Genomic DNA, 24667 nt, shown 5'->3' with positions numbered 1-24667 from the left:
TGTGCATCCTTTTGACAAACAGAACCTCAACAATAGGCTTTCATATTTTCAGTTCTAGTATTTCACTGCTTGTCCTTGCTGAGACTTTCAGTGAATACTCTTTGAGCTGTTTTGCAAAGGCCGTGTGAATCAATTCAAGTGCCCATATTTAAATTTTAAGACAGGTTTTCTGAAGACCAAAGGTTAAGCACTGGTGTTACATAAACACTTAACAAAAGTTCCCCCTTCAGATACTTTTCTTTTTCTTATCTTACATTTTAGTAGACTGTCTGTCATCAGAGAGTACTTTAGAGTAGACATAATAAAAATACAAAAAATAAGCTATTTAAAAAAATCCATCCATTTTCTGTCTTTATATAAAAAAGAAACATCAATGATGCAAGCTCATTTTCCCACTCACATGTCCTCTTTCTTACCTGAAGGAATGGTGGAAGACTTTGGCTGCCCTACCCCTGGAAGTGTTCAAGGCCAGGTTGAACAGGGTTTGGAGCAGCTGAGACAGTGGAAGCTGCCCCTCCTTGTGGCAGGGGTGGAAGTGGATGATCTTTAAGTCCCCTTCCATCCCAAACCATTCTGTAATTCTATAACAAAGTTTGAATATATCATCTCAAGACAATGTCCGCTCAAAGCCTATTAGATTTATTTTTCTCTTCTTGTCTCTCTTCACTAATTCAAGACAAAGGAGTGATAAAAACATCACTGTTTTGATTTTCAACAGGCCACTCTTCCTAGAAGCTGGACCTCAAAGCTCCATGTGTCCTGGGTGCACTGCAAAGGCCAAACCTACTCTTTATAATTTCCGCTCTTTTGATTTTCAGACTGGTTTTTTTTAGCCAGTCCTTGTTGTGGCCCGTACCAAAGACAAGGGAAATATTTATAGTGCTGAAATCAAAGGGGCACAAGGCAACACTAACAGCACTCCATCACTTCCTTTTTCAAGGGAGGGACGTAGCTGCAGACTTAAAGATCACTCATCACGATAGGAATATTTATCTCTTGTAAAGCCTTTATGTTGCAACTGCAGGGCAGTGAAATGAGCACTGTTTTTTTTGCATGATTCATAGTTTTTCATTATCCAGTTTGAAGATTGCTGGTTGAATCAGCACACTGTTTTTTTGATGGAGACAGTGGTGCACAGGGCTATTCCTCAGGCTTCTTCACCCACTGTTTCTTGAGCTGTCTGTGCACTCAACCTTTCATTTACTTATTCTATTTCTTTTCACACAACTCCTGTTTTTGTGGTTCGTGATGTTACACAACAATTCAGAGGGGCAGCTCAGATCTGTAGGTACCCACAGCTCTGGTGCTTCACCATATGTCCTCAATGGCTCCAGGCTCTGAACCTAAAATCAGAGGATCAGCTTCATCAATCCCGAAGATCCTCTAATCTGGGTGAGTGTTTGTCTCAGGCCACCCATATCAGGAGAATGACAAAGACAGGGCAGGAGAGTTTGACATGAGTTGGGGTGGAAAAGCTCTGGGAAATGTGGGAGATGCAGGCAGGAACTGCAATGTGGATTGTCACCTTACACTGAAAGGTTCAAAGGTGCAAAATCTGCAGGGCCATATCAACTTTTACTTTGTGTCTCTCATTTTCCTCCTGCCCTCCTGCAGCAATAACCTGTCCTGAGGAACTGCCTCTTTTGCCTGTGCAGGGAGCTGGCCCAGGCTGCACCACCTGGTCGTGGCTGTTTCCTCTCCCCTCTGCTCCAGCTGCTGAAAACCTGGCAACAGCTCCATGGAGTGATGGGAGCCTGACAGAGGGGATGTGAATGGCTCGCTCTTGATTGACAGCCCCTCCACAGAGTAGTGTGTCAGATTAATTATCTGTACTTCAGAAATCCCTGGAGATCCCATCACAGGGTGCTGTAGAAACATATCATGAAGTTCCAGCCCCTTTTTCCTGAAATGGCAATCTGTCTCCAAGATAAGAGGCAGCAGGTGGAATCAGCTTGTGGGCGGCAGTAAGGAAAGAAAAAAGGTTTTGAAGGGTTTGGGAAATACACAGACACCACAAAGTGGTGTTTCCCTTTGGCTAATGGCATCAGAGTTTCCTCAGTGTCCTCTGAAAGTAGTGGTCTCCAGTAGCTGACCACCAGCCTGGGTCTTGTTCCCCATCTGGGTGGGTGTGCTCCAGCCATGAGGTAGCAGAGAGCATCATGTTGGATGAAGGCCCAGAAATTTGGGTTCCAGTGCTTGAACCTGCAGATGTTCACTCTGTTGATATAGAAATAAGGCTAAGATTTTTTATTATTATTATTATTATTATTTCCAAAGCAGCTGTCAAAGCGAATTTGAGAAAAGGCACTTTTAAGTAGTGCTTACATGAGGAATTACTCATGGAAAATTCCTCCTCTGAACTTTTCCAATTTCATTAACAAAGGAATGTTTACAAAGCAAAGCCCTGCGCTAGACACTGACATTTCTAAGTTTGAAATTGCTCTTGTAGCAGTTGAAATGAAGTTCATGGATCTGTTCGAGAGCAGGTACTACATGCAGGTAGAACAAGGACCTACTTGTGGCAATCAAGAGAAAAAAATATTCCTTGTGAGACAATGTGGCAAGCACTGAGACTATGAGTGAAAGCATCTGAGACAGCCTGGTAAAAGCAGTTCGTTGAACAGATTATTTTCTAAAGTCACCATTACTTAACAAGAATAAAAAATTATTTTTATCTTGAGCAAATATTGGCAATCTGTAAAAGAGAGATGAATCATAAAATGATACAATCATGGAATGGTTTGGGCTGGTAGGGATCTTTAAAGGGGAAGGGGTCTTTAAAGATAATTTGGTTCCAAGCCCTCTGCCATGGGCAGGGACATCCTCCACTAGACCAGATGTCTCCAAGCTCCATCCACCCTGGTCTTGGACACTCCCAGGGGTGGGGCAGCCACAGCTTCTCTGGGCAACCTGTGCCAGGGCCTCATCACCCTCATAGGGAAGAATTTCTTCCTAATATCATAACATCAATCTAACCCTGTCCCCTGATAGTGTTTCCTCTTGTCATTTCCCCTTGTGCTATCAATCCATGCACTTTCCAAATTCCTTCTCCATCTCCCTCTCTCATGTGGTTTATGGACTGCCAGTGCACATTGATGGATCATATTGAGCTTCTCATCCATCAGCACTCCCAAGTCCTTCATCTCAGAGATTCTGTCAACCCATTCTCTGTCCAGCCTGTGTGTTTTGGATTGCCCCAACCCAGCTGCACAGCCTCGCACATGGCCTTGTTGAACTTCATCAGCTTCACCCCAGTCCAGCTCTCAGGGCTGCTGAGCACTATGAATGTCATATTGTTTGTTACCAGTGACTATTCAACGTCTGCCTTGAGGTAGAGGTTTCTTACGCAGAGACAAAATTCCTGATAGACTTTCTGGCCTATAATAACTAACATAATCGTTTTCTTTTGTTTTCTTGCTTTTTGTAGTTCAGCCAATGCTGCTCTCCCTATATCCTTCTAAATTATCTTGTTCTAAAAGCCAGCCAGCCTTAAGGACCATCCTGTGTCATTCATGGGCTCATGATCTCTAAGGGGTAGGTTGAAGGTTTTCTTTTATCAAGTACCACATGCTACTCCCGGAACTGATCAGTGATTTGAACTTTCACATCAGCTTTCGCTGAAGGGTGATGAGAACATTCTGCAAACATAAGGACTCCTGTGCCCATTTTGCTAATGGATCATAGAGATCGAAGGGCTCACTGAGGCCACATGTCAATGGTGTCAAACACAGAAGCATCATTTTTCAGTCTATAATTTCCAGATACTTCTGGTCTCTATTATTTATCAGCTTCTAAAACTCATCTCGCCAAAGCATATTCAAATTTAATGAGAAGTGAAGAACTGGAATACCTCATTTATTATAAAGAAATTCTTCCCTGTGAGGGTGGTGAGGGCCTGTCACAGAGTGCCCAGAGAAGCTGTGGATTCCCCCATCCCTGGAAGTGTCCAAGGCCAGGTTGAACAGGGTTTGGAGCAACCTTGGGATAGTGAAAGGTGTCCCTGCCCATGGCAGGGGGTGAAACAGGATGAGCTTTAAGGTCTTTTCCAAACCCTTCTGTGAGTCTATGATTTTATAACTATTTATAAAATCATTTTGATTGAGATTTGGTGTGAAACACACAATACCTGTGATTTCTAGTAGAAATGGATAACAGTCATGAGAGTAAGAACATTTGGCAAAGTTTTTGTTCATAGTACTTGTAGAAAAAGGCAGGCAAGGATCTCCTAGCATGAAAAGCAGATAAATAGGCTTCAGGGAAAGAAAATTTCTCAATGTCACCTTCCTAAGAGAAACTTCTGAGACGGCAAATATAGCTTCCCTGATGCTAATACTATGCAGAAACGAAGCTTGGGCTATGTCACCAAGATACTCAGCAGTTATGAGGTGTATATTTTAGAAGATCATGTGAGGAATTAAGCATGAAGATGCCATTTAATTATACATTTATGCACTTGCCCTTTTTTTTTTTTTTAAGCAGACTCTTTGCTGAGCATTTACTTCTCTGAGTTAATGACAATAATTACATGAAAATCCATTCAGGCTTCTCAAGATGCTGAATTTGCAAACTGGCAATACAAATACTTTAATGCTCATTTAAATACACTGTAATTGCACTTGATTCTAAGTAGTGGCATTTTAAAAGCCGTGCCATTTGTAAATATTAGATGTCCCCCTCCCCGCCCTCACTTTAACATCAATCCTTACTGTATCTGGTTGATGTCAGTCTTGATAAATTATTCTGCTGAAAGAGCTGACCATTAAGAATAACATTTTCCATTAAAAATTAATATATTCCCATGCCACAGGTCCTTGCGTAAGCGCAATACAATGGTCTGTATTGTCTGTCAGCAGATCCATGTCTGATTTGTGGTTTACCTAGATCCTACAAATTCCTGAGAAAAATACAGTTTTGATACATGTCATTCATTAGTAATATTTATATTACTAATGTATTACAATATTTCCCCACTGGCAAGTGACACCTGCAGTCTGGTTAACTGTCAGCCAGGCTCACAGCATGAAAGAAAAGAAATGACTTTTCCTCCTTATTGAATGAAAGCACCCAATTTTTGCTGCCTTTCCCTCAGCACTTGGTTTTCTGAAGGGATTTCAAGTGGCTCCCTGGTGGTTTGGTTTAGGTCAGGCACAGCTTTCTGCAGCCCTGGGGAAAACTAGAGCAACAGGAAGAAAGTCATCAAGCCCAATTCCTTACACTGCAGGTCCTGATTTCACATCTCTCTGCTCAGAAACTCACTGGGTATCATGCAAAAAGTAGTTAGAGTTTCTCCCCTCACCTTCCTTTTGCCATGATGGACATCCTAGGACCTAATTTCCTGTGTGCAGGAATGCAGCCTTGGAAATTTTAAACTCCTCCTTTTTTGGCAATATTTCTCTTTCCTTTATATTAGTTTTCTGTGTACCTAATTATTGTAAACGTGGACAATTTTTTTATTCCATATTTTCAAGGAACACTATTTTGCTTATGTACACATTGTCTGTGTACGTGTTTTGTGCCAACCATTTAAAAGATGCATTTTCTTTCTCCTTTGCATTTCAAGCTGTTCGGAAAAGTCTAGCTGAATGATGCCTCACCTGTGGAAGTGGCTTCGCTCAAGTGCTAACACTTGGCAAAACTTACTTAATATTAATGAGGTTTTGTTTCATAAGGCTACCAAAGCAAGTCTTAAGTAATCTATTTGATTATTCTCTGTTTTGATTTTTCTAGTTTTATGCTGGTTGGCAATAATGCAAAAACCCAAGAGAATGTGATGCAAAACACTTCATTTTGTAGGAAAGAGGTTTTCATTATTTTTGTGAGGCTGTTCCCAAATGGAATGAAGACAGCTGCTGAGAAATTAAACATTTTGCAACTTACCTTCTGTGGAAAGAGAAAAGTGAGAGCTATCTGTGAGGTCAGGCCAAATATTAAAAGAGATCTTTGTAATGAACATATTCTAAAGAGAAAGTTGACTCTCAGTCAGCCCAAGGATCCTACATTTTCCATTCTATTATGTTAATAGATACGGGAGTGAAATATCTGTCTCTCTTTCTTTTTCCCCCTTTTTCTTTCCCTTCTCCTTTCCCTTTTCCTTTCCCACATAGGATTTGTTGCTTTCAGGGATTACTAGCCCCTTCAGTTGGATAGTGTCCTGGACTTTCATTCTAACTACATATTTTATATGAGAGCAAATCAGAGTTTGGAGTCAGCCCTGCTCACATGAAGCTGAAGATCCATCAAATATTTTGTTCGTAGAAGGTGCACTCTCTGTATGACTAAAATCCCCCAAAATTTCTTGTTGTGTGAGGCAGCTGAAACCAATACAGTTTCAATATTATGTTTAAGTCTAATCTAAAGAAATCTGTTTCACAGTGAAAGTAAGCAAAAATGTGTGTTGTGTGGAAAAATTTGCCCGACAATCTACCAGCCCTTGCACATATTTCATTGAAGTTCATCTGCCCTAGCTCAGAGATCTCTAAGAGAGATCTGGAGGTCACCCAATAACTGAAGAGCTATCCTAGGTAGAAGGGGTACCAATATAGTATGTTTCAAGACATATTCTTAAATCCTGTTTTACATAACTGCATAACCTTTGTGTAACTGTTGTAAATACATAAAATAAAAATTCCATGTACACCTTCTGTTAAGAGTTATTGCAGTTTTGCTCAAAAGCTCATTCCCTTGTGGATGATTATTGCACCACACACCCAGAAAAGTGTCCAAATATTCCTATGCCCCACATTTTCCATTCTTTCTTCTAACAAGAGAATTGTCTGAAAGACTGGTTATTTTAGCAAAATGAAACACACTGATATGACATGCTGATACCCCACATATTGGGAAGAATGAAAGGATCTGCTTTTCTGTGAGAACTCTTTTGGTAAACTCACATGCTCGAATGATTAAACCCAAGGATTAAAATATCTTTTACAATGTGTAATTTTTTTCCTTTCTCTCAATAACTTTAACACGGGAAGGGAGAACAGAGGAAGAGAGAGAAATGAGCTTATATTCTTAACTTTCCTAACCCATATTCCATTCCAGAACTATAAGATGTGATAAAGATAGGTAAGCAGATTAATTTAGCAGACTTCCAGACTTCTGAAGCAAAAGAGGGAGGCAGAAGCATTTTATCATTTCTGACATATGGAGCATGTAGTTCTGACTGCAGTATGGAATGGATGATCAAAGTCATGTTTTCAATAGATTCTAGGAACATTTTTAGCCTTAAAGTCATTAGTAAACTTCAATTTAGGAGCTGAACCCTAAAACCTTAATTTGGACAAAGCACTCCTACTTGGGAGCATAGGAACTCACTCACAGGTCAAAATTTAATATAATTCTTGAACCAGGCATCTCAATGTCTTGGAGAAAATGACTAAAAAATACTTAGAAAATACCTTCAAGGGATGAGGATGAAATTGAGAACTAAGCACAGGAAAAATAAGAACTAGGGCTTTCAAAGAAAATTGAAGCTTTGGAGAGCCTTCAACTATTTTGATTTATATTTAAACATTTTAGAGATTGGAGCTTTGATTAGCTGAGACCCTCTCCAATTCCCCTTCAGATCTGATTTATGGGCAGGCTGAATCTCAGTAAAATGAAAGCTAAATGAGGTGTTCTTTAAAATTACCTTTGAACACTTAAAGAAGGTAAGGAAGAGGGCAACTTGGCTGGGGCTTACATGAAGGGGAATGGGATATGAGTTTTTTAGGAGCTGAAGTATTTTGAATACTGGAGAGGGGGAAGGAGCGGAAAGAACAGGATGTCAGGGCGTTTCTGATTGCTACATGTGATAGCAGTTATATATACATCACTTTTGACTGGGAGATGCACGAAACTAGACTTGTTAGCACAAACAAGGCTGTTTGTGCATATGTAAGATGGAATTTGGTGGGGGTTTTGGTGGCTTTTTTTTTATTGTTGGGAAGAAATTTTTTTCTCAATTTACTGAAGAAATGGCTTTCTCATTTTGGTGTTTACAATAGATTGTCTCAGCCTATCTAAGGTTATTCTGGTAGAAATTTTGTAGCTCCCAGGAAGCAGCTAGACACCTCCAGGTGAAATTGTGCAGGGGTGATTCACGGTGAAAGACCCCACTGGCTCAGCATAGAATTATAGAATGGTTTGGGTTGGAAGGGAACTTAAGGATAATCATGTTCCATGCTCTTTGTCATGGGCAGGGACATATTCCACTATCCCAGGGTTCTCCTAACCCAATCCAACCTGGCCTTGGACAGGGATGGGGCAGCCACAGCTTCTTTGGGCAACCTGTGCCAGAACCTCACCACCCTCACAGCCAGGAATTCCTTCCCAATATCCCATCTAATCCAGCCTTTTTTCAATGTGAAGCCATTCCCCTTTGTCCTGTCCCTCCATCCCTTGTCCCAGGCTCCTCTCCAGCTTTCCTGGAGCCCCTTAAGGTATTCTCTACTCCAGGCTGAACAACCCCAACTCTCTCAACCTGTCTTCCTAAGACAGGTGCTCCAGCCCTCTGACAATTTCTGTGGCAATCATCTTGGACTAGCATCCTTTAATAATATGGTGAATAGAAAAAAGTTCTGTACATGACCATGGTCTTTCCAGTCCTCCCCAGGTTTTGCTTTTCACGTTGCCATTCTATCTAACAGATACACACTAACTAACACTGGCATTATCAGAAGCCAGCCAGAAACAGATAAAAGTGCCCCTTAAGGCAGTATCCAGGTCTACAAATGTTCTCAGCCCTATTTTCCTCACAGCTGCTGGCGTAAGAACTGGCTCTGCTCAAGGATGTGCACTTTGTGACCGTGGCACACAAAGGGTCAGAGTCTCACCCCACCAAGCTGCTGCAGTTGTCTCATCCCTGCAAGAAAAATATCAGGTGCAGAGGAAATTGCACATGATAATTGCTTGAAAACATGTCTCTTAAATGAAGTAAGGAATGTGTCATAAGCAGATGATCCCTGTGAGAGTGGTAGCTGCCAAAATCGTGAGTTAGGTCATGATGTTTGTAGAAGATTTTAATATTTTGCAGCTGGAATGTGCCTGTAACGACATATTCCCACCCCACATTCTTGCTGAGTTCGAAGGCATGGATACAAATGATTGCTGACTGGCTCAAAAACTTCCTTTCAGATACTGTGGATTTGTGTCTTGACAGCCTTTATCATGGCAAGGCAAACTGTTGAGGTATTATGAGTGCAAAAGATTGAGTCTGACTGTGGGGGAATGTTTAAGTTTTCCTAGTTAGTTAAACAGCCGCAGGGCATCTTGGATTGGGTTCAGCTTCATAGCTTGGACATGGATCTCAGTTATCCTCTATTCTTGGCACTGGTCTTTGCCTGCCTGACAGCCTAGTGATGGGGATCCAGGATCTTCAACTATATAAATCTGTTCCTGCATAGGTGTCACCTCATTCTGCAGTTGCATGCTCAGCATTCAAACATTTCCCCTGGTCGTTTCTCACTGACAACTGTTTCTTCCCAGAGGGGAGCAGATGAGCCATGGCAAGCCATTATCACTCCTCTAAGATGATGCTGAGTGAGCTTCGACATCCGTCCTGAAGATAACCATGGTCTTGTGCAGTCAATGGCTTGGGTCTTTTCCTCTTTGCCAGAATATTGTCCCAGGAAGGCAGTCTCACCCTTATCAACACGAATAGCTCACATGCATACCCTGGAATGTGCATATGGGTGAGTAGAGGCCTTCTTGTGATATCTGTTGTGTTCCTTGTAGGGTTTTTATTCCAGACACATGCAACAATTTTGCTGCCAGTGATGTGGCTGTTCACAGCCAGTTTAAGAGAGCCACTGTGTGCTGAGGAGCATGGTTATTATTTTTGTAACTATTGGCATCAAATAATAACTTAAATGGTTTTGCTTCTGGAATTAGCCGGATCCCACAGTTTTTCATCTTTATTCTTGAGATATTTGGCTTCCCCTGTCTCCCTAATCGCTTTCTTATGTGTTAAGTCAGGGTTGAGCCTTTGTGACGCAGAGCACTCTTTCATGCACAAGCCATAAAGTCACACAGAGTTTCATCATGCTTCCAGACAGAGAAATGGCAGCTTCTTAGGAGAATTGCATTGGGACTGAAACCTCAGTGAAGAAGTTCCCCCTCTCCACAACTCCTGGGAGACAGAAAAGGCCCTAAGAAGGTCACCAGAGCTTCCTGCCTGCCTGAATGAGACCCATGGCTGAACCAAAGAAGGAGTTGGAGAAGAGGAAAAAGATCTGTGCAGGCATGCAATATCCAGTCACAGCAGATGAGGCTGCTAATCCTGCTGTCTCTGAATGGCAGGTGCCACTGGTATTTCCTTTGGAAACCTCTCAGTATTGGGGATGTCTTGTGTCCAGTCCCAAGGAGGCTGCTGCCAATCCCAGGGAGCACATTGCAAGTGGTGATGGGGCTGCCTGAATGGCAACACACAGAGACCCCCACGATGATGTTCCCTGTCTGCCACCCACTATCACACACGGAGACTAAACGGATGTCTCACTTCTCCAAAAAACTGGATTGCTTATTTCTTTGCAAAGACAGGATAGGCAATAAAAGGATTGCAAAGACAGGATGGACACCACCAGTCTGTGGCTGGAGAGTATGAACTGGGGGTATCTAATGGCTTAAGTCATCATGCCATAAGCACTCCTGCAGGATAAACAGGAAAAAAGTAATGCCAAGGAAAGGTTCTGAAGCAGTTCAGAGGTTTTAAGAAGGAGAAAGTTGTGCATTTCTTTGTGCCTCAGGTCAGCAACTAGCTTTGTCTATCTGCACTCATTCTCACTTAGCTAACACCCATTCAGCAAAGAATTTGGCGATGTTTAAACCCATCCCTGTTCAGCAAAGCACAGAGGCAAGTGCTCCATAGGAAATATGTACTCAAATCCTTCTCCTAGGCGTCTCTTTGCCAGCCTGGCCTCTGCATCCAAATTCTAGCTGAAACTGAACTGATGACAGGAGGTTTGGCTGAAGGATGTTGCTCAGAGTGGTATCACAGTTTGAATGTGTACAACAACTGAAATTTGAACATAGGAGCTAAACCTAATCTCTGATGCAGGTGCAAAATCACCATCCTTCTTCATCTATGGAAACCACCTTTGCTGGAGCTTTACTAGTCAGGATTTCTGACTAGTTTTATGCAGGAAAAACCAGAGTGATTTCTAAGGATCTCTATTGCATTCACACTGAGTTAACATAATGGAGGTTGTTAAATTGAAAAAAAAAGAGATACCTCATATCTGGTCCCAGGTGCAATTTCAGATATATGCTGTCTGAAGCTGGAATGTCTGGATGTGTGGAACAAGGCTGCTACTGCAGCTTGTCACTGCCTAGGTAGTGAGGGACAAGGTGAGTATATGAAATGGATGTGTGCAGGCACAAAATCTGAATGCTTACAGTTTTTAAAGGTGCAAAAGTTTAATCAGTGTAAATTGCTGTGGGAGTACCAAGTCTAAAATAACCGAAAATTGATTCCCACTTACTTTGGAAATATCCTGGTAAACTGACAATTATTTTTGAGCAGCTCCATGACTACTGAAGTCCAAGGAAGTCTTTCTACTGATTTCAGCATGAGCAGAAGATTGCTGGATAATTCTAGAAGACCACCCTCCTCTCACATTCAAGTTGTCCAAATTAAGTCAGCACCTTTCAGGTCTTTCTTTTCCTTGTCAACCCCTGTCCTAAAAGACATAATCTCCCATGATGTGCTGCTTGAGAACAGAATGAGTCAAGTGGCAAAAGGAAGGTGAAATCCTATTTTCAGAGTCCAGGCTATCAAAGATTAAGTGCACACTCAATGTTAGCTATTTACATATCAGACTTTTCCTATGATGGCTACAACCACCTTCAGACTACACCTCCCTCTCAAGAGGGAGCTGCAAAGCTAAGATTTTCCAATGAGTAGTTCATAGACAGCAAACATGTGCAGACCTATTACTTCTCTTCTGATATATACAGTTACTATATTCTATATAATATATATAGCATGTATTTATACTATATATATATATATGAGACTATATTCTGATGTATAGATGTACTGTTCAGCCCCCAGTCAGAGGAATGAGCAACACATTCCTCCCGCAATGACCATCTCATCTTCTACAAAATGCCCCAAAAATCACAGTTTGAGCACTTACTGCATCTCCCTGCTGTGGTTTAAAGTTGTGTGACAACACAAAACTCTGATGTGGTGGCCTGGGTCATGATGTCATTGTTACATGCCAATTATAACAATAAAATAGCGACAGCTAAACGTTAACCAACAGCTGCACTAAGAATAGGTTGACTGAAATGTAATGACTATGCATCATCATTAGAGAGCTGCTGAGTCTCAGAGAATCTCTTCTAATGAACAATTGGATAATCACCAGCAAACGATGACTTTTGCAATTGAATCTAAAAGATGAACTCATTGATACCGTTGGATTATTAGGAGCTTATGTATTGATGTTCAATCATTCTAATAGATGTGCTTTTCTTATTGTAGAATATGACAGTAAAAGTGCTGTGAATAGTAATTTCCTAATAATAACCCTAATGATGCTAATAATACCATAATCTTATTTAATCTAATTTAAATAGACAGAAAAAAAGACCTACTTAGAACCACTCGTCTTTTGTTGGTGGAAATACTCTCAATATAAAAATTAAATTTCTTTCCAACTCCTTTGGCACACAGAAATCAAAGCCACTCACCACTTACAAATCAGGCAGGAGTCCCAAATCTGTAAAATCTTTAGGGAAGCACTACTGTGTTGTGTTTAATAGGACTGAATTTAAGCATCTGCTTACGGACTTTACTGAACTGAGCTTTCTCAGGCTTTTGAGCAGGGACTCAGTTCTAAATGAGATTAATTTTGCATCCATGTTTGGATGTCTATTATTACCTGAATCAATTTAGTTTGTAATGAAGCCTCAGAAAATGATTGCATGAGTTAACAGAGAAGAAGAGAGTGTAGATGAAGACATATGGCAAAGACACAGCTGAGATCAACTGTCTGGCACACCAAACTCTCAGCATATAGTAAATTTTCTTGACTCCACAAGTACTTTTAATACCCCATATCAGAGAGAAATCCTCTGAGAGCATGTCACCCAGGAATGGACTTCCCTCAACAGTATTTAAGATAAACTCCATCATCAAATATTTTCACTTGGGTCCACCGTGAGATTGCAATACCTTTGCTACGTGTATAAACACTTAAAATTTGACAGAGGTAATCCTGTAACAGAAGAATTAAATGCAACCCCTTTTTTACTGCTAGCCCTGTTTCATCTGTGTGTTATATATGTGGTTTTATATTTCAGTCATATCTTCCTTTGTGCAAACAAAGTCAGGATTTCTGTGTTTTGCAGAGCTGACGTGTCCCTGGGAATAAGGGCTGGATTCTCTTGTGGCTAACACTTCAGTCTGAGAGAGAACTTCTGGTTGCAAAATTTTTATTGGTGGCAATGAGCGAGACAGGAGAAACAAAATCTGAATTCTGGACTATTTGTGAGGCTGACTGCCAGGCTAAAAATACCTTTCCTGCTCAGCAACACAGATGAGTTGTCAAATAAACAAGGTAGTTGTCATTTTCTCTGAAAAAGTCCCTTTTCAGAGTAAAAAAGTAAGTTCAAAGCAAGCCAAGCAAGTTTTACAAGGGAGGGTTAAATGCCATGATTGCTGAAAAATTCACTGTTGCTGGCAGTGGTGTCTTGGTGGAGATACATAAGTGGACTCAGTGGCGATGATTTTGTGTGGATAAAAATGGGACTGGATGATTACAGGAAGAGAAGTGAGGAATGGTGGTGGGATCCTGAACTAACTTAACCCCAAACCCCTCACTTTTCTTTACTACCTGAGCTCCTAATGGTTCAGCAGGAGCCAGGATGAAGGGTATTAATTCCAGAAAGATCTGGAACTGCAGGAGCTTGTGCACTCTCAGTGTCCAGGCTGGGGGTGTTTGGTAGGGAGGGTGATATCTGGCTGTGTCCTTTTACACTGAAGGAGATGAAATTCTGAGTATTCCCAGCTGGAAACCTTTTACAGTGGGAAAGGAAGGAGGAACACTACCCATTTCCCATAAAGAAACCGTTTTTCAACCAAGTAATTTTGGAAATAGGCGGGTGCATTATAAATCCCCACAATGCTACTTCTCTGGAAAACAGCACAGAATATGCAATTTTCTGACAGAAAGTCAGCAGCTTTTTGTTACTCTCAGTTTTTCAACCCCAGCATTTGCCTGCCCACCAACCTCGGCATCAAATGAGGAACATGCCCGTGTGCAGGAGAGGATTGCAGTGCAGGTACCAGGTTAGATGACTGTGCTCTGGTAAACCCTGCTCAGCTCGCCTTAAAAGTGGCCCCCAAAGTCACTGTGGGCAACTCCAAACTAGCTCTGGCTTGTGCTGCCTGTTTGTGGTGTCAATGCCCAAGAGGATGAGCAGGGTGTGAGGCTGCCTTGGGCCATGCCTCAAGTGTACGGAGTGTGGTGGTGATGGGACCTGTCACAGCACAGTTCCCCTGTGAGCATCTCCCCCCAGGAGGGTTTGAACAGACCACAGGATGATTGTACTACTCAGTTTATCCCTGGGAGCACTGGGATTTAGGTATTCCTACCTGTCTTTGCTCCTGCAGGGTGTAGTAGAGGTGAATGTGCTCCTCTGGGATGTCCTTGCTGCTGAGCGATCCCAGGGGGACAGACCGACAGAGTGTTAAAAATAAAATTAAAGGAAGGCTGCAAATGACAGAGAAGTTGAAGACAGGACTTTCAGAGAGCACAGTTTGTCAGGAAGACAGCTGCTTTTTATAGCATGCCTGGCATGGCTGATGGCAGAGACATTTGACATTTAGCTCTGATTGAGTGGCAGGTGAGGAGAAGGCAGACAGAGATACAGTAAGCAAATCACTTGGGAAGCAGAATTAGGAAGGGGCAGCATTTGGGGAAAGCTGTGCTGCTTTGGCTGGACTTCTTGGCTGATTCACAGTGCTTGAAGGGCTGGATCCAAAGTCCCTTGACATCACTCTTCCATTCCTTCATGGAAGGAAAAAAAAGAAACTCATAGCTCCAGAAAAATGAGTTTCCTTCCACAAGGGCCTGCTTTCCCCAGGCTGTCAGAAGTGCCTGTGTCCAGCTCTCCTTCCCCAATGAGGCAGAGCAGGACTTGGTCCTCAGGGGTGGCAGATGCAGGGACAAGGGACAAAGAACTCTGAGGTGGCAGTAGTAATTTCTGGGGTCCCCACCTTTTCCACTGAACTGCTGTTGGAGAGAAAATGGGGTGATGTATGAGGGGGATTACATCTAAGGCTGTCTTTCTTTCCCCTTGACTTAGGGAAACCCAGCCTCAGCACAAGAGTTTGAGCAACTGGAAATTTGCTGAAATGGAAATGGGCCTTAGGGTCTTATTTTCTCCATTTGCAGAATGTGGGTGCCAGCAGGGACCTTCCTCCCACTTCCTGAGGTGCCTTTGGAATTACCAAGGGCTGGGTTATTTTTCTTATCACTAGATGGGACTTACCCCCTGCAGGACAGATTTTTGTCTGTGACACCAAATGAGCCTATGGCTTTTGGTTGCTACCCTTGGGCTGTTCGTACACCACACTAGATCCCTGCCAAGCACCTAGAACAGGATAATACACAATGTTGTTTTTTCTTTAAGTGTTTAAATACTTTCGCTCTGTTTCCAGCCCAGCCCTGATCTGTGACTCATAAGAAATAATGCTGGTCACTTGGAACTGGGGAACCCCACAAAAAACTGGGAGTAAGTCTCTTAACATCTACTACTTATCACATGGACCTACTGATATATTTGTTCCAGACTTGCTTGAGCTCCATAATTAAATTTACTATATTTATGAGGTCTTCCTTATCTCCAAATACATTTCCTCCTTATTTATTGTTCAGGAGACACTTGGCAGAAGTAGTTAAGTACCTCAGTAATTTACAGTCATCATTAATTTCATGACTGCCAATTTGTTAGTGTTTACACCTTCTGTACAAGTAGGCAAAGTATTCGATACAGTAAATGAACTTATCCCAAAACATTTTTCAGGCTGTATTTGTTAGTGTGAGTCTTTCTCTGTCAGTGCAAGGGTAAACTGTGGGACAAGAGAGGACAGTGTGAGCACGTGTGAGATAATTATCTAGGATCAAAGATATGAGGGATTCCATCAGGCAACTCTTTTTTAACCTGTGTAAGCCTGAAGATCTTTGTCTAGAAGATAAAGACAGAGAATGCAAATTGCACTGAATGTTGGCTTTGGAAAAGAGAGAGGTTTGTAGACAGAAATATTATTTGCTCAAGTATTTTCTTTTAAATAGGAAAAAATAAATAGTGCTTTTTATTTTCGTTGTTTTGAACTGAAACATTTTGAACTGTGGACCAGACCCAAAATGGCTGAGGAGCAATTTTGTTTCAAACTCTGTTTGACTAAGGTGCTATGGCATTTCATGCAAGCTGTGATTTGAATATTCATCATCTCCCATAGGCAAAACTTCTCCCACCAGGTTTGTGGCATAGCTGCTTTTTCTTTTTCTCATCCATCTCAAATTCAAAGTGTTGAAAAAGTCCTACTGCAGGCCAGCTGTCTGGAGGCTTATGTGTAATTGTACTCCTGCTTCCAGCAGAGAGAAATCTGTGTAGTGCTAGGAATGATGTGTTGATGTTGAGTTTATACCTTGTCACAGGCTCAGTATGTATCTATTGGAAAATGCATCTACTTTCCTTACGCTTTTCTTTCCTTCTGAGAAGTGGGAAAAATAACTCTGGGCAGAAATTTCTTTCTGAATAATTTTTGGGGGTGGGGGTACAGAGGCAGGATTTCAGTTTTATTATGATTTTCCACCTAACATCTTATTTTAAATGAATTCAGCCCCCAAAATATTTTGAATATTGAGCCACAGTGAGATTGGAGTTTACTGCTAAACCTTCTGTAATATATCAATGCTTTCTCTTCTTACTGAAGGAAAGTTGAACATTTGGGAAATCTCTGACAGTGAAGTGTTAAGGGAGGTGTAGTCTTGCTGGTGAGTCCAGCTTTCAGGTGAGAATGGGATGGCAGGCAGCAAAATACACCGCTGAGACCTTCATGACAATCCTCCTTTAGTAAAATATATTTGCCTCTTAGTAGTGCTTCTACTACAAAATAAATTAAGAAAGCTCTTTGTGGAAAATAAACTATTGTTAATTAAAAATTACTCTTCATGAAAGCATCAGTTTTCTAATCATAGAATTTTTAAGGTTGTAAAAGCCCTCTAAGATCACCATTAACCCAGCACTGCCACCTTGTTTACCATTAACCCTTGTCCCCAGGTGCCACATCCAGACAGCTCTTAAAGCCCCCCAGGGATGGGGACTGCCCTGGGAGGCCTCTGCCAGGGCTGGAGAACCCTTTCTGTGAAGAATTTTTTCCTAATATTTAATATAATCTTTCACTGGTGCAGATGGAGACCATTTCCTCTCCTCCTGTCCCTGTTCCCTGGGAGCCCGACCCCCCGGGCTGCCCCCTCCTGTCAGGGACTTGTGCAGAGCCACAAGGTCCCCCCTGAGCCTCCTTTGCTCCAGCCTGAGCCCCTTTCCCAGCTCCCTCAGCCGCTCCTGGGGCTCCAGCCCCTTCCCAGATCCGTTCCCTTCCCTGGACACACCAGTGCAAAGATACTTGCAGAGGAAATACATCCATAAAACACTTGACTTTGCTATTTTGCTTCCCATTTTCTGTGTTTTAGTATTATGAATACTGCAAGAATTTTGGTTTTCATTTGTGCATCCATTGTATTGCTAATGTCTTAATTTGATAAATAATACTACTACTAATAATAACACCAGTAATAATGCTCCTTTGTCTGATAAGTACCTGAGAGCAGACGTTATCTACTTCAGGAGGACCATGAATGGAGATTTTAGTTGTTCTCCCTCCTGGGTCCCCTGGAGCTGCTGGAAAAGGTGAGAGTGGTCTGTGCATGCAACACGAGGGAAGCCAGATGGGTGATAATGAGGCAGAGATTCCCGGGACAATAGATAGCTTCAGGAACATTGCAAAGCTCTCAAAGCGTTTCCTGAGATCCTCCAGTTCCTAACAAAAATTATTGGCTTGCTGCAGGAATTACTGGGTGAAAACCCATACTCGCCGTGATGTTAATGTAGGGACAGATGCTCCCAAGGGTTCTTTACAACTAAAGAATCCAAAATCCACTTAATACAGCTGTGCTTAGCCCAATGTTTACTCATAATAAAACATCATTAGAGAGACCTAGCCTTGAATTAGTGTTGGCTTTGTTCTGATGAAATCTGGCTGTACAAAGAGTATTCGGAGAGCCGCTCTGGCAGAAACACCCACCGTTGAGAGCTGCCAAAACGTGCTCCGCTTTACAGGCGAGGTCCTGCCCACGCCTGGGGAGCATTGAGGTGATGAATAAATTCACGACTTGCTGGAGAAACAGCTTATACTTTTTCTTTTTGCTCCACTGTGCAGAAAAGCCAGCTGGAGGCTGCAGTCGGTAGGAAATCTGGGGTCATTCCTTGCTCTGGGCAGCGTGTCGGCCGTGGTGTGTGCTTGTAAGAGAGCTAACAGAGCATCCTGCGTGGTGACCCATCTGGCCTGCTCCTGTGCAGGTAGCAGGGTTAGTTCAAGACAGCAGAAATCCACTATTCCCACCTCAGCTGTTCTGGCCTTACTAGCCTTCACTATTTTTGCCTCCTTCCTCAAAGCTTTTGTTGTTTTAGGGTTTTTTTCATCACTAAAGGAAAAGAAAAAAATAAAGAAAACCTCTTAGCTTGGTTGCAAAAACCTTTCTCATGGTCTTTTATGTTGGTAGAGGTCTGTTTATATTTGTGTTAACTGCTTGTGTAGTTTAGCTTCGGCCTGTTAAAAGTAATTAATATTCAAAATGTAGAAATGCTCACATAGGACATTACTCACCCTCTGTAAGAAAGTAATGAAACTCAGTGATTTAGACAGATCTTCTGAGAGAAAAAAGAGGGAGGAACCTGAAGTGCCCACATGGATCCTTTAAAAATTATTTCAACTGGAATGAGTCAAAATAAATATTGCAAATTGCACATCTTAGACTCCAACAAAAGTATGCACCTACCTGCAGGACAGAGATCAGAAGTTACTTGGGCAGCATCGATAACTAAACCTGGGGAAGGAGGAAGGCAAGGAACATTTACGGCAGATTTCAACAGGTGGGATAGTTTCTTGCATGCAAGACTGTGGGAAGAGCATGCTGCTCTGAGATCTGTGTCCAACTAGTCAAAAATGAATCATTGAGGTTGGAAAAGACTTCCAAAATCACCAAGTCCAGCCTTTGACTGATCCCCATCTTGTCAACCAGACCAGAGCATTGAGTGCCACGTCCAGGCAGTTCTTGAACACCTCCAGTGGTGGTGACTCCACCACCTCCATGGGCATCCCCTTCCAATGCCTGACAACCCTTTCATTGAAGAAACTCTTCCTCATGACCAACCTGAACCTCCCCTGGTGCAGCTTGAGGCTATTTCCCTCTGTCCTGTTGTTAATTGCCTGTGAGAAGAGACCGATTGTATCTTTATCCCAAAGCACGCATGGGGAGGGATTAAAACCTGAGTATTGATTGCATAAAGGAGAAAAAGGGATCACTTGTTTTAGGGAGGAGTGAAAGAGAAAGTTTTTATAGTTGCATAACCCAAAATTAAAAATTGAAACAATTTAAAAAATATTTTTGAATACCATTAAGTATGTCTTAAGGCTTTGCATGCCTTAGGTTTTATTTGGGCAATTTTTGGAGGTGCTAAGGAGCAGCAGCATCCACTGCTTTGAGCTCGAGTTGAGGGATGTCAACACTGTGAGAAGAACAGGGCAAAGTGTGGCTGAACTGGGGGTATTTCCAGGCAAGGGTTCTTGAGCATGTTCACTAAGAGATCCCTGCAGCACGTCAGAAAGTGACCATCCTCAGCTCAGTGCTGTCCTGGAGCAACTACAAATGTGGCTAGGGTGGCCAAGGGATGTAGTAATAAATACTGCTCACTCTACTTGAGGAGATTGTCCAAAGCAAGGAGAGAGCTAGACCCAGCATGTGGTGCAGCCACTGTCATCACGAGGAACCCATTAAGGTTAACCTCTTAAAGATAATGCTGGTCTTTCTTGGGTTGCCTCCATCTTCCCCTAGAATTTTTTCAGTAAACCTCTCTGCACGTCTCACATCAAGTGGTGTTCTCCTGTCCACAAGACATCGTGAGATTATGTGTTGGAGATAATATCACCTAACATCCTCCAGCCGGTATCATCACTGTTAAATTTTACATGGCAAATGTTAGATATTTTATTTAACGGAGAACTTCCCTTCACCCCTGCCCACAGATGATATTTCTTCCTTCCATGAAGAATGATGGCAAACATTTCTGACAATAATTAATTTTCCGTTAATTATTTTCTATTTCTGTACAGTGTGTTCTTTTTATTCTAGCTCTCTTACAAATTTGGCGTTGAGACCCCTTCACCCTTTCCATCGATTCAAGTACAAGGTTCCATTCTTCATTAAGGCTATTTTAAAATCTGCAAAGAACTGTTTTCCAGATGTGGATATGCACAGACAGTAATTGCACTTCATGATCACTTCCAGCTGCCCTAAATGCCTGCCAACAAATTCCCATAAGGAGTGCATGTTTTGTGCTGCAAATCAGGGAGAACATTGTAAAATGATAATGTGTTGCACACTGCGGTACCTACAAGAGTTATGGACTTTATAACTGAACTAATTGGAATTAGGCTTTACTGTAAAGGTCAAGAAAATTGCAAAGAAAGGCAATCTTAGTAAATTAATCTGTTGGGTTGTTTTTGAGTACTATTGAGCACCTGTTTGTTTGATAATGTTATTTTTTTTGGTGAATTATATAGTTGAATACCCTGTGGATGCCTTATAAGCTTGCATAACATGGATATGGCTATCTCGTATTTTGAACTTGGACATGTAATTAGATACCACATTTTCTTGTACCAAAGAAAACATTTGCCTCCTGGAACTATTCTGGTGTGACCAGAACTTCTAGCTATGGATCACATGTTCTGCAGGTGTTAATAGCCTCAGTTTCATTGATACCAGTAGAGATATGTACACACTGCTAGAACTGAACTCAGTACTGTATTTTTGTTATTTCAACAATTTAATTTTTAAATAGGTGTTTATATAGTTCCATAGCAGTTTTCTCCCTTTTTACTTGCACAACCTTATGATTCTTGGCTGAGACACAGTTTAATGAAAGAAGATCAGCAGAAGACATCATTTATAACCTCAGAGTGAATAATAACATCCTAACCAGCAGAGCAAGTGCTTTAGCAGCCTTTAAAAAAAAGTCTAGTGGAAGGTGTTCCTGCCCATGGTAGGTTGGAATGAGATGGTCTTTAAGGTCCCTTCCAATCCAAACCATTCTGGGATTCTATTAAAGCAAATAGTCATTCTTGAGCCAGCGATCTTCAATTTTTTCTACCTTATTTTTTGACTTTTTTTTTCTCAGTGAAGATGTGGATTGCAATTTTGCTAAGTTCTGACTACAGGTTTTCTTCCCTTGGTCAGCTTTTCTGTTGCCGCCTCCTTAGGTGTAGTTCCCACATTCCCTAGAGATCAGATGTCAAAAACTCTCCATTGACTAAGTCTGTGTCTCATGAGTGTTTATCTCATAAATTTGCTTGCTACAAATACATTAAAGCCTTACTAGAGGTGTATTCAAGCTGCAGTTCTTTTCTGGGAAGTAACTCGCTACCAATTTTCTGTGGTCAGGATTCCAGGATTCAGGCCTCCCAGTAGCAAGAAACACTGTGGCTCAAGGTGCTTTCTGTGTGAGGTAGATGTAATATTTATGTAGGCAGTCCCTATGATTGCTCCTGAAGAATATACATCTGAATACTTTTCTAGCTGAATGAAATGTCCTAGCAAAAAAAAAAAAAAAAAAAATACTGCTTAAGTGTCAGAACTACAATTAAGAAAAAGGTAGGGGAAAATTAGACTTCTGAACCCCTATTTCAGCTGCCCCAAAGTGCTGGTAAGCTTTGTAAACCTGGTGAGCATTTGGCAAGCCCTGTCTATTGCTGGGTGTAAGACAGAACTGAAAATGGAAAAGTTAGGAAATATGAATTCCCTAAGGTTTCTTCAGTGTGGTACCTAAAGCAGCTTAAGAAAAGGATATCATTATCCTGCTACAAAGTTAATCAAAATCTGTCAGCCACATAGGGCTGTCAGCATTCAAGAGGGATCTGGAAGATGCTCTTAGAAATATGTTTTAGTTTTGGTAGTCCTGCAAGGAGTTGTACTTGATGACCTTATGGTTCCCTTCCAGGTTGAGATGCTCTGATTCTGTGATAGTGCAGTTTATTTTAGAACATGGCAAGCGAAGGAGAGGGGATGATTCCAAGGTAGGCTGTAGGAGGGTTAGGTACTGTAGAGAAGTCTACAAGGAGCCTCCCTCTGCTTCAATTCCCCTGCTGAAGCAACATCTTTCCCTGATCCATGTGCTCATCTTGCTCTGATTGCAAAGGCAAAAAGGGGCTTGAACAGACTCATCAGCTCCAGAAGTGGATGACTCCTGTCCTGCCAGCTCAGTGCACAGGTGTCATGGGATTGCATCAGCCTGAACACCTCACAAAAATATCCCATACAAAGACAGAGGCACCTGTGGAACAATCTTGATTATACTCTCTCCTGCTCTCATGAGACCATGCAATACCCTATAGCATTGGAACTTGTTCCCCTGAACAAGAACAGACCATGGGGCTGCAAGTGTCACCTCAGCATCCTGAAGTGCAGAGGGAGTAGAGTCCTTCCTATGAAGTCACCAGACTTTTGAGTACTTTTTACACAAATATACACACATGGACCCACCTAAAGGCATTATCTTCACTCTGACAAAGCATCTCTCATCATCCTCTTAATTTCCTGAAGCTTTTCGTGATCTTCAATATATTGTATGGTAACAAGATGCTAATTTTTCCTTTACTAAATGTGAGATCCTCATAATAGAATGTACCCTGTTGGGTACAAAATACCTCTTCCAATGCACAAACAAATCAAGGCTAAAAGGCAGATGTCTCCATCTGAGCTCTTCATCTTTGGTTCATTTTTTTCCATATTCAATGGTGAGAGGTTCTGAATCATCAGATTTAAAACTAGAAGTATTGTCCTTTGGAGTGCTTCCAGTGAGTAGGGTGACCAGCCAGGATGACTTTTACATTTGAAACCTGTAAATTTGACCACCTACATCCCAAGCTAAGTTTCGTCACTAGGAAGAAGTGGTAGATTCCACCAGAAGCTTCTTCAGGACTCCAAGGATTGGTGCCTAGGAGTAGGCAGCAGGAGCAGTTTGATGATGCTGATCCTGAAGTGGGTCCTCCAGTTATTAATTGACTGGTACAACATCTTTGATAGCTTCAGCAAGCACTGGTCATGGCTGGATGCCTGATATGGAGCCCAGTGTGGTGAACAGACTCTCAATTGACTATTTGTTGGATTGTATGGTGAGCCCTGTGCCTCCATGTGACATTATCAGCCTGACAATGCAGCTGCAGCAATCCTTTCTCACTGTAGGAGGAGGTCTCTGGCCACAGCAGCCCTGTAGGCAGCCCCTTGCCACTTTCTAGACAAAAGAAAGTTCTTCTCTTTCCATGGTATTTGTCTTGGTAGGTGGGAAAGCACTTGTAGCTGGGCACAGGAAAAGGAATAATTATCTTTTTTATGAAGTTTTGTCATAACTGTGCCTCTATATGCTCTGGGGTAAAAATTCTCCAAAAACATTATTTTATTGTGCCTCCATGAACAATCCTTCATTCACAACCCTCCCACACCCAGGCATTCACACATGACCAAGGTTCACAGCTGAAGATACTCACTGGTGCACAATTCATCAATGACTCTTTTCAGCAGTGAGCCTTTCTGATGGATTTTTTTACTCTGCTCTCCAGCTGACCCAGCACCTCAGCTATCCCGGTGTCTAGCCCAGAATCTCTTGGTTTTCTCATCTCCCTTCTGTTTAAACATATCTATTTCTTAAAGTTAGGGCTTATTGAAATTTCAGGAGGAAAGAACTCCTGCCAAGAAATACAGTTTTGTCAAACCTAATTTTTGGCAAGAGAATGTCAGCTCTACATACGTGCATACACAAAACTTTGCTGGTGAGAAATTCAAAAGAACAAAACCATTTTGAGTGATCATTTCAAAACAAGATGAAATATTGTGTTACAGTACAACCTAAACTACCATTTTTTTCTTTTCAGTGAAAGTCCCCCACATTTTTATAAATCATCATTTTGGTTTGAAATGTCAACCTGAGATAATTTTCCTTTTGGGTTTTCTTGGAAACTTCTCCAGCAAGTGAATTTTTTTAAAAGCCTACAATCCAGGAATGTTGGGGTTTTTTTAGGGAAAAATGTTTTTTCATTTGCTCTACTTCTAGTTTTCAAATTCCATCTCAGGATTTGCCATACTATCCTGGTATAGAGCTACTCTTCACTACAGAAGATTTTCCTGTATCTTGTATTCAATGTAACTAATAGCTACAAGGGCAATATTTTATTTTACACTCCACTAAAAGGGGAAAGTTAAATGATTTTGTTCTGGTTATGCAGAAGTCTGACACAGAAAAAAGCAGAAAATTTTGTGCCTTAGGTGGCCTCAAGGGATGGAGATTTATTACTGGCTCAAGCACTCTTCCTGCAAAGTGGAGGGGATCTGTCTGA

This window comes from Corvus cornix, chromosome Z (assembly GCF_000738735.6).
Source record: "Corvus cornix cornix isolate S_Up_H32 chromosome Z, ASM73873v5, whole genome shotgun sequence".
Taxonomy (NCBI): domain Eukaryota; kingdom Metazoa; phylum Chordata; class Aves; order Passeriformes; family Corvidae; genus Corvus; species Corvus cornix.
Note: the sequence above shows the minus strand (reverse complement) of the source record.